Source organism: Adiantum capillus-veneris, chromosome 20, assembly GCF_014529385.1.
Source record: "Adiantum capillus-veneris isolate H3 chromosome 20, ASM1452938v2, whole genome shotgun sequence".
Taxonomy (NCBI): Eukaryota; Viridiplantae; Streptophyta; class Polypodiopsida; order Polypodiales; family Pteridaceae; genus Adiantum; species Adiantum capillus-veneris.
Genome location: NC_140950.1, coordinates 124716686 through 124734141, shown reverse-complemented (window position 1 = coordinate 124734141; position 17456 = coordinate 124716686). Strand labels below are relative to the sequence as shown.

The following is a 17456-nucleotide window of genomic DNA, read 5'->3' as shown; positions in this document are numbered from 1 at the left end:
CACAAACAATATTCTTTTCTTAATTCCAGGCATAGATTCTTTCATCCAGTCCTTCAAACAATACCAAAACTAGGTCAACATGAATAGCAATGCAAAATTATAAATTTGTCCTACCGGATTAGTGACATGTTCGATTACCTTCCGTGTTTGAGGTTAGGCAAGTTTACCTTCTTTTAGAGTTGATACCTCCGCTTGAGTTATGATTAGAGTAGATGATACCTTCTTTTGCACCTTCTTTGGAGGTGGAACAACATGAGCATCCTTCGCGCTTCAAGTCGCTCGCTTCGGGGCCATCGTAAACAAGGTAGAGAAAAGGGAAAGAGAGAAAGAGAACTCAAGAACTTGAGAGGCAACATGACGATGGTAGAGAAGACTTGGATATGGAGATGGCTTGAAGGTAAGAGCTTGAGGGAGAGAAGGTAACTCCGACGTCAAGGCAAGAGAGCTTCCGCTTCTGAGAGTGTGTGTCTGTGTCCTCAAAGTGAAGGGAGAGGGGTCTTTATATAGGCTTTGAAGGCTAGCTAAGAATAGAGGAAAGCAAAGAGAGCTAAGTTCACGTACGTTCGTGGTTCTACAAAAAAAATTTTTAAGAGAAGCTTGGCTTCCAAGCCAAGAACTCTAAACTTAACTCCCTTCTCTCTCTTTCCTAAAAATACTCCTCCTTTCCTAAAATTGCTTTCGCTTTCCTAAAAGGTAAACTCTTAATTTTAGATACAATCTTGAGCCTTAAGTTTCTCATTAACCTATAGTTTTGAAGTGAATAAGGGTCATCATTAGTAGTTCTAGTGCCGATTTTCAATCCGATCGTTCGGTTTGAGAGCTTCAAGACTTAACAAAATACGAACCTTTAATATTTTCAAATCAAATGAAATACTTTTATTGAAAAATGTTGGGTACATTACACAACCACTCCAAAACAGGGACTAGAGCCTCTAGGTCCCCTCTGCCTAGGTGGGTGGAAGATCATGGATGCACAATCACCCAGGATGGAGTCGTTTTCAGACTGCTAGGGATCCTCTTTGGATTCAGGATCACAATGGCTCAAAGGTGGCAGTGGGTCATGGATAGATTCCACACCAAGATCAATAGATTTTGAGATGTAGAGAAAAAGAGAGAGAGAGACGAGACAAGAGACACACCATATACGCTCCCAAAGACTGATTCATATTGAGGACAAGATACAAATATATAGGTGAGACCAAGTTCAGTAGAGTGAGTCATATATAGCTCCAACACCCCCACTCAAACAAAGGTCTCTAGCTTTGGATGAAAAAACCCTTGGGGAGTTCAAGGGAAAAACCCAAGCCCCTATACAATGTGAAATATGAACCAGCGGTGATGATGTGAAAGTGAATTGTGCATCTATGTACAAATATTCAAGTGACTTAGATATCACAAGGTGAAAATGTGGAGTGTGCATAGTGCATGGTACCTAAAATATTACAATGTCATATGTACAAAGCTATTACAATAGAAAAGAAGCTAATCTAGAAAGAGTGAGGCCGAAGCAACTCCAAGCTCCGAGCGCAAGAGGATGAAACGTGACTCATTGAGTCCTTTGGTCAAAATTTCTGCAATCATGTGGTCACTTGGAGAGTGTTCAACCATAATGGTTCCCTTGCGTACTTCATACCTGACATAATGATAATGGACAGCAATGTGCTTTGACTTATTATGTTGAACATAGTCTTTTGCAAGACTAATAGCACTTTGGTTGTCACACCGCAAGGGTGTGCTAGAAAGAGGAGAGTGACCAATATCACCAGCATTGTCGAAGCCAAATCAACTCAGAGCTGTTGACCAACAAGTGGTCTACGAAGAACACAAACTTGTTGGCTAATAGGTAATGTCTATACTTTTTAACGCATAGATCATTCATATGATTATGCCATGTTCAACTGTCAGCTAGCATACAAAATAAGTGAGTTCTTGGTTGAGCTAGTATACAACCTATGGCAACATTGAAAGATCACATGTATTGGCATCTGGTGCTTTCAATATTGGAGATGAGCTTGAATCTTCATGAAGGATCACATGTCTCAGTCCACGAAATCAAGCCAAAGCAATTATTGTACATGTAATGAATTGATCCACAATCATGAAGGCTTGAACTTGACTGTTGAAACAGCTGCAGTATAAATGAATGGAGATGCAGCGTCAACATGACTGTGCCAAGCATGACTATTCAAAGGATCTGTATGCAAAATGACCGACACCCGACAATGAGCAAGTTGCCGCAACATATTCTGACTCAGTAGAAACTGCAACACAACGTTGTTTCTTGCTGGTCCAAGAAACAAGACAACCATTTATAAAGAAGCAATTTCCACTAGTAGATCGCATAGATAAATGTGAGCTTGCCCAGTCTGCATTTGTGTAACCCAAAAGAGAAAGAGATTGCATAGAATCCGATGTGAGTTGTCGTCGATAGACTAAACCAAAATCTGTAGTGCCTTTCAAGTATTTCAATACACGCTTTGCAGCAGACCAATGCTTAAGAGAAGGACATGCAAGATGTTGTCCAAGATAGTTAGCAGCAAACAGAATATCAGGACGAGTCATCATGCCAACAAACTGAAGACATCCAATCAAGTTAGCATAAGGTTGATTTGTGACAAGTTGACTGCCATTGTCAGAAGTATTCTTCGTAGAGCTCGCAAGACAAGGTGTGTTGGCTGAATGTGCAGATTCCATACCAAATTTTTGAATAGTATCTGCAATAAACTTTGACTGTCGAAGGAATAAAATACCTTTTGTACAGTTCCGTTGGATTTGAATGCCAATACAAGAGTGAATCTCTCCAAGATCCACCATATCGAATGCAGAAGACAATAACTTTTTCACTTGTTGAAGAAATCCCAAATCATTGGAAACAAGGATGGTATCATCCACATAAAGAGCAAGAATCACAAAACTGCTACCTTGGCGTTTTATGTATAAGTTGGGGTCTGACGAGCAAGAGATGAATCCTTTAGAGGTGAGAAAAAGATCAAATTTTGTATACCAGGCTCGCGAATCTTGTTTGAGACCATATAGTGCCTTATGGAGTTGAGCAACAAGGTCTTCTTTACCTGGAATAACAAACCCTTCTGGTTGTTCCATATAAATTTCCTCTTCCAAGTCACCATTAAGAAAAGCAGTTCGCACATCCATTTGATGAGCTTCTAAATCAAATTGAACAGCAAATGCCAATAAAACTCGAACACTTGTAATGCGAACAACTGGTGAAAAAGTCTCTTGATAATCAACACCAGCTACTTGGGAGTAACCTTTTGCAACTAAACGCGCCTTGAACTTGTCAAAAGATCCATCTGCTTTTACTTTTGTTTTATACACCCACTTACATTTAATAGCTGTACGACCAGGAGGTAATTCAGTTAGTATCCATGTACCTTTAGAGATAAGAGAATCGTACTCTGCTTCCATAGCCTCTTGCCATTGATCCTTTTGTGGTGAAGAGATAGCTTCATCATAATTAACGGGATCTTCAGAAGTAGAAAAAGCATTATCAGCAATATCGTCATCATAAACATGACATGAGCCATGTTCAAAATCAATAGGCAGATCAACAAAAATATCAATATCATCATTGGCAACATTTGGAATGGATGGTTGTGAGGAGGAAAGTTGCTCTATAGGAAGAGTTTCATCTTCTGAAAGAAATGGAAAAGCCTGAAGCAATGATTTAGTATCATCAGAATCATCCATGGACCATGAGCCTCCCATAAGCTGTTCGTTAAAAGTAGCATCACGATTCACAATTACTTTCTTGGAGGAAGGGTCATAGAATTTGTAGCCTTTGGAAGTGTCAGAATATCCAATAAAAATAACTTTAAGACCAGGAGCATCAAGCTTTGTTCGTGTTTCTTTGGGAACATGAATATAAGCAATACATCCAAAGGTTCGAAAATGAGATACAGAAGGAATGTCACCTGTCCATGCTGTGATGGGTATCTTACCAGAGGGTGCAGTAGTAGGAAGATGATTCTGAATAAATACTGCTGTCAAAGTAGCTTCAGCCCAAAAAACACGAGATAAGCCAGAATGAATCAGCATACATCTTACATCATTGAGAATAGTGCGATTCTTTCGTTCAGCAACACCATTCTGTTGAGGCGAATATGGAATAGTGTGTTCATGATGAATTCCACTATCAGCACAGTAACTCACAAACTCTGGAGAAACATATTCGCCTCCATTGTCACTACGAAGCTTCTTAAGGCGATGACCAGTTTGAAGTTCCGTAGCCTTGTGGAATTGTTTGAAAACAGATAAGGCTTCAGATTTTTGTCTAAGTAGAAATACAGTCGTATACCTTGAGAAATCATCAATGAAAGTAATGAAGTAGCGATATTGTGATCTCGAAGAAGGTAGAGGTCCACATATATCAGTATGAACAAGATCCAAGATGTCATGAGAATGAGTTGTATTTGAAAGAGGAAAGGGTTTACGATTGTGTTTCCCAAGAGCACAAAATTCACAAATTCCCATATGGGGATGGGCTTTAAGATCCATGCCATGAACAAGATCACGACGTTGAAGATCAAGGAGTTTTGAGAAATCAGCATGAACAAAACGGTGATGCCATACTTTGCAACCATGATCACCTGGAGCAGTGACAATATTTTCTACAGCATCGTTGAGAGAGAGTTCAAATAAATTACCGTTTCGAGGAGCAGTGGCTATAGTCTGTCCATCTTTCTCAATTCGGCATTTGGTATAATCAAATCCAACAAAATAACCAAGATCAACAAGTCTAGCAACTGAAAGAAGATTACGTTGAAGATCTGCTACATGTAATATTCCGCGCAAAATTCGAGTGGAAGAAGATAAAGTACCAAGATATAAGTCTCCAATACCCTTTACTTGACAAGTGGTATCATCAGCAAGATAAACAACACGTTGAACTGGCAGTGGATGATAGTTATGGAGCCACTTAGACTGATATGTCATATTTCTTGTAGCACCAGAATCGACAATAAAAAGTGATCCATCACGTACATGAAGTATTCTATCTGGAGCAACTGAACATAAGACGCAGCTTGTTTCTGGTACAATGTTGTTTCGATGTTCAGTAGCATATGCTCTATTCCGATCTGTGTCGAATCGACGCTTATAGCACATATGAGTGGGATGATCAGATCGTCCACAATATTCACAAGAAGAAGAAGAAGAGTCTGTAGATAAACGTGGTTGTTTTGTGGTAATATTGTGTTCTTCATCATATTGACGTGCCCAACAATCATCTTCAGTATGGCCATTTCTGTTGCAGTAAGAACATTGCTTATTAGCAAATTTGAGACGAGAGAAAATATTACCGCGACGGCCACCTCTGCGGTTTCCTCGATGAAATGGATGCCTTCGAGCATAAAAAGCACGTTCCATCTGTTGTGACTCAGTCTCCTCTTGTGAAATCATAGCTGTATCGTGACCAGCATTCCGACGTTCTTGACGTTGAGAGTATTCAATTAAAGACATGCAAGCTTGGTCGAAATCAAGACCATCTTTATTAGAGAGAATAGTAACAATGTTATCATAAGAAGAGTCCTTCACCGTATCAAGGAGAAGTGTAATCAGTTGCTTTTGTGGAACAGGATCACCGGCAGCAGCAAGTTCATTAATAATAGATTTGAAAGACTCAATATGTCCCATCATGGCAGTACCAACTTCATATTGTAACTTGTTAAGCAACCCTCTCAAATAAAGTATTTCTGTAACAGATTTCTTCTGAAAGTTTGCAATAAGGTACTTCCATACGTCATGGGAAGTAGGCAGTTCATACATATCAAGCAAAAGGGAATCAGTAAGAGCAGAAAGAATATACCGACGAGCTGCTTTATCACGTCTATGCCAATCCGTATAGGCAACATTCCAATCTTCAAATATAGGTCCTTCAGTGATAAGCACGTTATCATTATCCGTATCAACAGGCTGAGGCGGACAAACACGATTTCCAAGAACAACATCGGAGAGTTCATCGCCTTCAAGAATTAACAACATATTTGCTTTCCAGCCTGGAAATCCTTGACCTTGGAAAGGAGGAACAGAACAACGAGAAGGAAAGCCGTTGACGAGAATATTCATAGCCATATCCTGTTGCGAGAAGACGTATAAGATAAGAACATAGAATCTGCACACCATATATGGTGAAGGCCGCAATTGAGAATGAGAGAGATATGAGTATTGCGTTCTGTCAATGATAAACGTAAAAAGGATGCTCAAGGAACGTCCAAAGATGTGAGAGACGTCACCCAAAAAAAGACAGGGTAAAGGAGACGTTAATAATAAACGAGTCCTCAAAATAGAGTGGCGTGAGACGCAAGATTGACGGCCACAATATGAATAGCAAAAAGATAAATCTTCTCGAAAAAGTTAACGCCAAAATAAGAAAAACGATCGCGGACGCTTCACGAAGAAGTAGGACGAAGAAAGCTGCGTCAAGCTCTATTGCAGTAAAAACAGCATAACTTTCTGCTACGAACTCCGATTGACGCAAACCTAGAACTCAAATCGAAGAGCTCGAGGAGACGAACAAGTTTTGGATGAAAACTGCCATTGCGTCTTTCCCGTTTCTCCAAATTTTGAGCAGAACAGCAAGAAAAATTGAGATGAAGTTCAGGGTGTCATTAACAAGAAAACGTAATCAACGATTAGATTGATTATAAATAAACGCCACATAAAACACTAATCATATTCTTCTTAACACAAAACAACCACAGCTAACAAGAATCAACGCTCAAAAATAAAATTTGTAACAATTTTGAATCTTACATGCGAATCGCATACACATACTGTTGTCACCATGAATTGAATCGGCGCGTGATCGTTACCGCTCTGATACCATGTTGAGATGTAGAGAGAGAGAGAGAGAGAGACAGAGAGACGAGAGAGAGAGAGAGAGACACATATACGCTCCCAAAGACTGATTCATATTGAGGACAAGATACAAATATATAGGTGAGACCAAGTTCAGTAGAGTGAGCCATATATAGCTCCAACAATAGATGGCTGGGTTCTCAAGCTAGCTTGGCTGGTAGGACAGTAGTTGTAAAGAACTACATCTCTGGGTATGTTCTCTTCTTTCTCTCATGTTGGAGACCCCCCGACTGTGAATTAAAAGACCTAACCAGAATCTGCAGGAACTTTATATGGTCGGGGGACCCCCATAAAAAGGGCTAGCTAAAATTAGCTAGGAAGTCTGCTGTCTTCCTAAAGATCAAGGGGAACTTGGCCTCACCAACTTCAAATTATGGGTAGAAAAACTAGTTGTAAAGCTCATCCTCAGAGAAATGGAGCATCCTGATGAAGAATGGGCCTCGTTATTATTTCACGATATCCATATATTCCATTTTAGAGGGAATAAGGGAACGACTAACATACACTGGTTTAGGGTATTCTTTGGACCCCTAGAAGTTGTATCTAAGGGGTCGGACCTGATTAAATCTCTATGGAATACTTGGAACAAATACAAAAGCTTAATTAGAATCAACTAGGAATCGAAATACAGCAGACAGATTGGGTCTTCTGAATCAATGTGGTGGTCCCTCCTCCACATCCCCCTGTTGAACCAGAGACAAATAAGTCAGCAAAAAGACTCCACAATAAAGGTAATATCACTTGGAAAGATGTATGGAATACAACTGAGCACCGTGGAAGAATGAAATTGAAATCCTAGAAAGGTATCACTTGCAACCATGGGAGCTCACCCTTATCCAGTCTAGGATTTCCACGTTCCCGCAAGAGAAGGAGTGGGCTCTCTCTAAGCAGCCTAACCAGTCATCCAAGGCACTATACTGGGTAGGACGGGGGGGGGGGGGGGCTCGCCAACTTTCCCAACCGCCACCAACCTTAAAAGAATCTATCCATGTCACTCTCAATACAAAATGGCACTTGTCCCTTGAGAAAATACAATGGAACTTCAAATCTAAAACCCTTTGGCATCAAGATACTCTGGATAAACAATTGATACTGCTATGGCTCATCATGCACAAAGCAGTATGGACGGGGCTAGAGAATGAGCCATGTAACGGGAATGAGAAAGACATCCCACACCTCTTCATTAACTGTCCAACTAACAGAGAAATAGTAGGCCCTATCGTAAGTGGGCTAGGGTACACCTCCAAATGGAAACACTCATGCTAGGAGACGCAGTAGCGCTCATCTCAGTAGTATGGAACAGGATCAGGGGAGAACTTTTTTGGATCATCTAGAAAGAATGGAATAGCTGTTTTTTTAATGAGCCTTACCAGACTAAAAGTCCGAGAGTATTGTTCTCCCACTTTTTTGTGTAGATAAATCACCTAAAGTTGGAGCAGTGCAGAATTTACCAAGAAAACTACAAAGTTCTCATGGACTGCATGGGATACTACATGAAACATCAGTAAACAACAAGAGATTTTGCTTGATGGTTGGTACTCCCACCTACAAAAAATGATAGATGAATGCAAGGCTGAAGGAGAGAAAGTAAGGAGACAGCTCAACAATGGAATCATGCTTCTTAACCATTTGTAGGAAGTAATCAGTGCATTTCCAGGGGGAAGCAGTCTGGGAGGCAGCCCGTAACAGCACGCAGTCCCCTCTCTTTTGTAACAAATTCGAATGTAAAATTGATTATACTCCCCTAGGAAGTCGGAATGTAATCCTGAACCAACAGTAAGCCCGCGGGGTTTTGTATCTTGTATCTTTTTGTCTCTGGGTGAAAGCATGGTTTGGTGGTACAAAAAAAGGACCTATTTTACTTCTACCAATGAAAAAGTGGGGACTGGTAGAATTTTTGTAGTTTAGGTCAAAACTTTTTGGACCTTGTGTTTTTAGATTCTCCTTTTGAAGATCTATCCATTGATATATAGTATGATAGGTAGTTTTCCATGTGACATGTAGACATTGTAGCTCAAAGACTTGTCAAAGGTGTTGTCAAGGACAGTCCTTTCTGTACCACCAAAGCGTGCTTTTAGCCCTCTACTTAATATAATTTTCACGCCCTTTATGGTATTTTGCCTCATCAAAAGTGTAATTTGCCAATAGCATCACGTTCCTAATCTTTCAGATACTATATATAGCACCTTTTCCTAAAATGAAAATATGAACCATATTTTGATCATCTACTATTATGGCATTAAAATTATATTCTTAAATAGCAGGAAACCATGCTAGTTGCTATCAAGAAACCCCTTTATAGAGATATCACTATCTCACATTCAGTACATATTCTACAATGAGTTATTGAGTAGATGCTCAATCACGTCATATGAATTGTTGTGAGCTCATCTCCCACGACACTAAGTGACATGGAAGAGGGTGGAACTAGGCTAGTGGTATTGATGGTACGTATGCATAAATCATGAGGCAAATCAGTGTTGGAAAAAAGAAAGTGCCAGCCATCGGACCCGGATTGTGTGTCACAACACTCACTATGAAAATCTCAAAACGTTTATCACGCCTTTTTACCACGTTTTGGAGGGAGAGAGAGAGAGAGAGAGAGAGAGAGAGAGAGAGAGAGAGAGAGAGAGAGAGACTAGAATGGGTAGGCACAATGTTATCTCAGAGTCCACTTTGAAATCCAAGCATACAAATAAAGGTACGGGTTTTCAACTCAAGAATATAACTTTCCCAAAGTTTAAGGGTGACAAATGAGAACAAAATAATGATGCAATTTTGACCTTCTTATACAAGTGGCAAGACATTCACGAATAGAGAGGTACCTTAGATTAGGAAACAACCACAGATACTAGTTTATCTCTAAAAGGAAAATCCTACAAGTGGTGGATGCCTTTTCTGCCTGAGGCTAGGCCAAAGTCTTGGATGAGTTTAAACTGGTTATGTGCAAGGAGCTCTTGGCAGACAACAAGGAATCAAATAAAAAGGATAGCATGGGACACTTGTTGCATAGGTAGCATGTCTCTCACAAATTATATATCCAAGTATAGGGATATTACACTAAATTTGGATTATCTAAATGAATTCTACAAACAAAGGGGTTTTGTTCAAGGTCTGCAACAACAAGAATTCAAGCTTCACATTAAGTATCACTATCCAAAACATTGAATGAAGCAATTAAACATTCCGAGACATTTGATGATGATCTAGAAAAGGAAACGAAGGATGGAGGCCACTCTAGCAACTTGGTAGCGTTCTAGTTTTGATTCCTCGTGTGTCAAAGGATAGAAGAAGCATGCAACATCCCTTCTAATTGAGGGAGATAAGAAGGCATAAAGTTCAAATTGAAAGCATTAGGAAAGAAATGGACTCATGTTCGGGCCTTTTAGCTCTAGTGAGAGAATGCTCCTCATCCAATAGAAAGAAGGCTAATGTTAAGTACAGAAAGTCTTTTCTCTCATTTTGTAGAATTTATATGAAAACTATTTAGGTGGAATGGTTACTATCACCGGCACTTGATAGTGACATCTTGCATAAGCGTCAAACATATTTTTATGACCCGATGTTGCTATCCTATACAGTGAGGTACTTGTATGTGTACATCGAATAAGCATCGATCACCTTTTTATGAGCTACGCGCAATTTAAATTTGAACGGATCGTACTTTTTGATAGCGATTGATATGTACTATTTAAGACTATGAAGGGGTCAGAATCAAGCGAATAGAGGCCCATAAGGGGACTCTTAAGCATCTATTCGCTTGATTCTGACCTCCAGAGGCCCTAGGCTTAAAAAGGCTATATCTTGAGCTAGAGATGTCATATTTGAGTGTTTTAAAGTGTTACACTAAGGTTTTTGGGCATTCCAAATGCATCTGTGGTATTCTATTTGTATTTTGAAAACATCTCTTATGTGTTTTCTCTCATCGCACATCACATCACTCATTCAGATTTATGGATATGATTTTTTGTGCACACTCAAGTTGGGCTCTCAAAAAGCATCTTTTACGAGTATGCATTTAAGTGATCGAGTAAATTTTTACGTATGTACTATGAGAAATCAAATTTCAAAAATTAATTTTGTATTTTTTGAAATTACCTCTCTCTATGCTAAGTTGGCGTTTCTCACAAGGCTCAAAGTTGAGTCCAAATTTCCCCTAATGATGGATCTCTTTTGTTGTGACACTACAACACACCGTGCAAAAATCGACGTGGATACCGATGACTCAAAGCTAGTTTTAAAACTAAAATGCATTAGAATAAGCATTGGAATAAACGTTGGTATCGCGTCCTTGGTACATGAACTAGTATATTAAACGTCGTAATAAGCAATGAAAAGAGCACCGGAATGACCGATTGTATATGTGTTGGCATGATATATTACAATACCGATGACTACTCCGATGCCTATATCAGCGTCTGTACCAAACTCTATACCGACGAATTAAAAACTGGAAAAAAACATTTTGGCAAAGAGGGTTGGGAACTGATGCTGCATGTACTGTAGCAACAGAAAACAACCCTCTCTGTCCAAAGGAAGAGGGCACAAGCAACCGCACTCCACCTTCAACTTGACACTGATAGAACTTTTGGTAGAGCAAACCATGCCACTCTATAACTCGACCCACTCATTGATTGGACATATCTAGCATCAAAAACAGACACACAATCGTATAAAAAAGACACCCTACCTCTGCTGGTAAGGTAGGCCCATTTCACAAGAACCTCTTCTAAAGGATTTGCATTATTGAATCCCTAATTCCATAGGCATCCTTTAGCATTTTGGCATACTACGGTGGGCTCACCTTCTTTTAAAGACCTTTCAATAGGCAAGTCTACTACTAGCTCCTCAAAACCCTGCTGCCATGTTTTCACACAGAACTCCATATCAAGCCCCCAATGCACTCAATAGGAGACTGGATTCTTCTCTATTGCATTTTCCATGGGAGATTATGCTTCGAAAAAAACATCACAATCCAAGATTGCTCGCCCTTTTGCTTGCCACCACGATCCCTTAGTGCTAAAAACTCTCACAAGCACCACCCCATCACCACAAATGGCCTTGCTTGCTGATGATACATAGCAAAACCTATTTTGACTCATCAAAGAGGGGAGCACTTGAAAATTATCATAGATCAGCTTACAGCCTGTCCAATTGTACATACAATGCTCTCCCCAAGGTGGGTTCTATCACACATAAACCTTCTCAAAAGCGCTACCACCACCCACCTCCATCTCAGTTTCTCCCACACACATACACACACACACCCTGCTCTACACGCCTCTCGTCCCACATCTAGGAGCACGAGATTTCTTTTTCTCACGGGCCATTTCACTCCCGCTGACCAAGGACCCAGCTGCTTGCCCCTTTGCTTGGCATGATGGCTAATTGCTAAAAACGTTTTTCAAGGCCTCCCCTCTCATAATCAGTTCCCCCCCTTCTTTTAAATCACTCATATGTTGCCTTAATGACCTAGTGGCATGCTATATACTTACCCCCAAAGAAGTAAAACTCCAAGAACACAAAAAAAATTGAGGCATAAGCCGATCAATTGAAGTGCGAGCATTGCAAGCACCACTAAATATGGGCATCAAATACAACTTGCGCATGGAAACCAAAAAATCCTTGAAGCACGACCAATGTAAACTCGGATTGTGTTGAGTCTACATGATTCGGGATGAAAAACAACTACAATAAGTATTTACGCACCACATGTATATCATCCATATGCCCGATGACAAGCATCAAGCGTATTCGGGATGTCAGAATTTCTCAACAAAAAAACACCTAACATAGTTTGCCAACCCCCCTAGCTTGCTAGAGCATTCATGCTCAGCGGCAGCATTCAAGAACAATGAAAGTGTTCTCCTTCCACATCCTCTTAAATTCTCAAAGTTCAGTCGAAGCCACGAGAGTGCATACATGTGACTCAATCTGACACAATACACATGATTGTCTTTGAATTTGATCCTTAGTGTTAAGACAGCGAAACATCTTCATAGTGCCACCTTTCCTTTTAATTTTTCCCATCTGTATCATAGCTCCTCCTCCCATCAACACACTAAGATGGCACATGTGCAGTCTCCATCAGGGTAATGGACCTCGTGCGCAAGAGCTAACCCCTCTGGCTCTTTCCCAAAGTCCAAAAAATTCATGATTGATGGACAAGCCTCCCTTCTCTGTGTCACAATCAATCTGCAATATATGGGATCCTTGATCAACAAGATCAGGATAAAACTGCTTGTCCCAAGCACTAAACAATGAGTTGAACATATAAAGGCGCTTCTCATCAAGTCTGAGGTGTATCATTTGGGGCCCCCTTGTGATGGATTTCCCTTCACTTTTGGAATATTGGTTTGAGAGAGACTTCCATCCTCCTCAATTTTGAAGACACTGCTCCTTGGTGGAAGGAACCACCTACCCACAACTTCCGTGTAAGTAATGGATTTTCTGAGTCCTCAATATTGTACTGTCCTCCATGGAGCCAAATCACAAAGTAAAGGTATCTATCATCCAAAGAGATCATACAATCTGTCATAATCCCTTGCATTTTAGGCAGCACCCAGTTCTTTATTTTCAAAGTTGGGATTGTTACGGCAACATGGTGATCCCAAGCTCCATCATCTGCCTCGTAGAACTGAACCATTGTGCTGATCAATGCGCATGCCACATAACTAGCCGCTTTTTTAGGATTATGTAAAAATGTTACTTCTAAGTTATCAATCTTGTATTTCCAAGATCCAAAGTTTGCTTCAAAGTGTCATCTGGCCAGTCATAAACAAAGAGATGGAACCCATATAAGCCATCGGCAATATGTTGGGGGTTGAATCCCTTTATAAAGGCAAAAAGAGCCCCCCATGATGAGCTGATCATTGTTTTATAACGAGGCTGATACCAAAAATCATACCCAAAGTGGGGACTATGTTCTCGTCTCTCCCATCTTCCCTAGACATCAAAATTCGGATTGAGGAGTAAAAACCCAGCTCCCTCAGTATTATTATCCTTGGCATTGAGGCAGGATATCATGATTGTTCCATCCGCTAAACAATGAGATGTATGAGGATATGCCATGCCTATCTTTGTTACGACTTCTTGAGGCTCCACAAATTTATGCAGGATGGGTGCTTTTGGATTCTTAGGAGTATCAACAACATAAACTATGCTTGATATGAGACAAGGAAGAATAAGAAATTAACATTGTACAGAAGCATCCCCATAGCAGGAACTGCATGCATTCTAGTGTGTATGGTGCAATTCATCCTCCAAATGACTGACAGGTAACCTGAAAATGATCTGTGAATAGACATCCACTGCTGCCAAGTAATCAGGTTTTCCCTCCCAGTACTTGTGTAGAACAGTGAGACAGAATCTGCTCACAAGGGCCAGAGATGGCCTCCATTCATACTCCATGAGGTGTCCTGGTTAGAAGCTACATAAGGAAACATCATGCACTTGTTGATATGATATGTATTACAAAGCACATAGACATCTAAAGATAAGCAAAAATTATAGTATGTACATAGAGCCTATCAGCTAGCATATGTTAGTAGACCAGAATCTAAAAGGCCACAAAGTGTAGTGTTCACACATATTGCCAAAAAACATAGATTGTCCCTTATCAAACACAAGATGCTTGCAATATGCCCAAGGTCCATGAGGGAAAATCATGTCATGTCAGCAACGTAGAGAGACGCATCTATTTCTTGAACATGTGTATAAACCATTACCCTCTCACCCAGCATTATCCTTATTGGCCTTCATAGTTTCCCTACTTGCATACATGCCAATCTGTGTCTCCTCGGCAAAAGGATGCACCAAACCCCTATGTCCATATCAGTGATGCTATTTTCTCTAAGCTTATTCTCTGAACCAAGCAAAAGATCTTCAGCAAGAGCATCAACGCTATAAGCTTTCCTCAACACATGCTGCATTTTCTCAACCTCTCTCTGAATTTTCAGATTTCGCAACCTCTCGTGAGCCTTTTGGACATAACTGCTCATATACATGTCATCTTCCATCATGGGTTCATCGAATCCCCAACCATCCTCATCATCAGCAAACCGCATCCATACATTGCATCCAAGAAGAGCCTACAATTGCATGAATGTCAAAACCTTTGCATGCGGGACTATGGTGCCCACAACCGAGTTCAAGAGCTTCCTTATCATATGAAAGAAGTTTCTCATCTATAGACATTACTTCAACGTTATCATCACATGCATCAGCAAGAGCACCATGGATTTTCTTGTAGGTAAAAATTCTACAACATAGCTCAAAGAGGCTGATCCGTTAATTTATAAACTTTTCGTATCTACTTCTATGCATGTATCTTTATTCTCATCAGAGGATTCCACAACAGAGACCCCTCTATTGCATACACAGATTTCAACAGGTCATTTTTGTTTTAAATATTTGATGTCCCTCATGAACGGAGAAAGGTCAAACACCATAGAGCTCATCGCATGAGAAATATCCATCAGCAAATGCTTCATTAAGTGATACACCATCAAATAAGGTATCAAATGTCAAATCCACACTACTACCTTCAGATTCGCATTCACTACTATATATCCACTCTCAGAATGTTCATCATCAACATTCATCCTGCATGAAACAGTCATACCGCAAGGATCTCTCATTGCATGATTCATAGGAAAATTGCTATCCACATATAAGTCATTTATATCATAAGCAACATATTCAATCCGGCTCCGTACCATTTTCCCAAACTCATCTTGTATAGACTCAAAAGCAACAACAAAAGCCATTTCTATTGAATCTTGAGACTTCGGCAGCTTCTAGTAAAGCATCGGCAGTGAAAACTTCAAAGCCAATCAACTATGGTGCCAATCATCAGGAAGCATATGCATAAAGACAAAAGCATAAGAAGAAAGCCTTTGAGAAGCAAAGTCTCCTTTTGCCCCATCATCTACAATGCAAAGTTGCAACATCTCTTCTTCCACTCATGCAATCCAAGATTTTATGCATTCCTCACCTGTATCATAAAAGTATCGAGAATGCATGGCTAGCACCTCAAGCTCCACATAATGCTTCAGAAATGCAACCTTCATCAATTACCAACTATATTGCACATGTATAGGAAGATTGTCATAAAACTACAAGGCATCCTCACCCAAGCTCGGATACATGAAATTGGCTCTATCCTTATCACCAGCTAAAGCCACCCATGACTGTACATCTTCATCTTTCCTCCCACAAAATCTCCATCATAAATCAAATTTGCATCCATTTGCTGTGTTTTTGCTGGACAAGTTTCTCATCATATGCATACATCCAATCCACAAAACCTGAAGATACTAGAGGAAGATCCTCAGTGGGCGGGCACCAAAACATGAAAAACTTTTGGTAGAGAAAACCATGACACTCTATAACTCAACCCACTCATTGATTGGACATATCCAGCATCAAAACAGCCAAGACAACCGTATAAAAAAGACACCCTACCTCTGCTGGTAAGGTAGGCCCATTTCACAAGAACCTCTTCTAAAGGATTTGCATTATTAAATCCCTACTTCCATAGGAATCCTTTAGCATTTTGGCATACTAAGGTGGGCTCACCTTCCTTTAAAGACCTTCCAATAGGCAAGTCTATTACTGGCTCCTCAAAACCCTGCTGCCATGTTTTCACACACTACAAGAGGCTATTCATATTAGCGACGCTCACACAGCGACGCTCAAAAAAATAAATCCCGGCGTCGCTATGAGCGTCGCAAATTTACTTGTAAATTTGCGACGCTCATAGCGATGCCGGCTGGGCTAAAAAAATAACAGAGAGCGCTAGAAACTCAGATCTTAGATCTGAGTTTTTCGGCGCCCTCAAGCAAGGAGCAGGTAACACTCTCCCTCTCTCTCTCTCTATCTCTTTCTTCTCCACACACACACACACACACACACACACACACACACGAGGAGAGGAAGGAGAGCCAGGTATGCTCCTTCCCTCTCCTCACTCTCATGTTCCCTTCCCCTCTTTCTCTGTCCCTCTCTCTCTCTCTCTCTCACACACCTCACACACACACACACAGACATAGTGTTTTTTGAGAGAGAGAGAGAGAGAGAGAGAGAGAGAGAAGAGAGAGAGAGAAAGAGTACAAACATAAAAAAAACGCACACACACATACATAAACAAAGAATGCACACACACAATGAGAGAGCAAAAGAGAGAGAGAGCATGCATAAACAAAAAACGCACACATTGAGAGAGGAAAAGAGAGAGAACATGCATAAACAAAAAACGCACACATTGAGAGAGGAAAGAGAGAGAAAAACATGCATAAACAAAAAAACGCACACACATTGAGAGAGAAAGAGAGAGAAACTAATTTAACGTCGTAGGAAACTAATTAAAATTAAAAGACCTAGCTAAAGATCTAGCCGATGAGGAGTTGAACTCAAGACCTATTATTCAAGAGGGAAATGGCATAACCAATCTATCATACTTGGCATGGGTGATAGAAAGGTTATACCATTTATCTCTTTTATTGGCACACACATCCACACACGCGCACACACACAAGAAGAAGAGAGTTATAACGTCGTAGGAAACTATCCTAAAAGAC

The 17456-nt window shown here is 40.3% G+C and overlaps 1 pseudogene; it reads right to left on the bottom strand.

Annotated features, from left to right (window-relative positions):
• Nucleotides 1-13181: 13181 nt before the first annotated feature.
• On the bottom strand, nt 13182-13947 carry LOC147433205 (selenium-binding protein 2 pseudogene; annotated as a pseudogene).
• Between the last annotated feature and the right edge of the window lie 3509 nt (nt 13948-17456).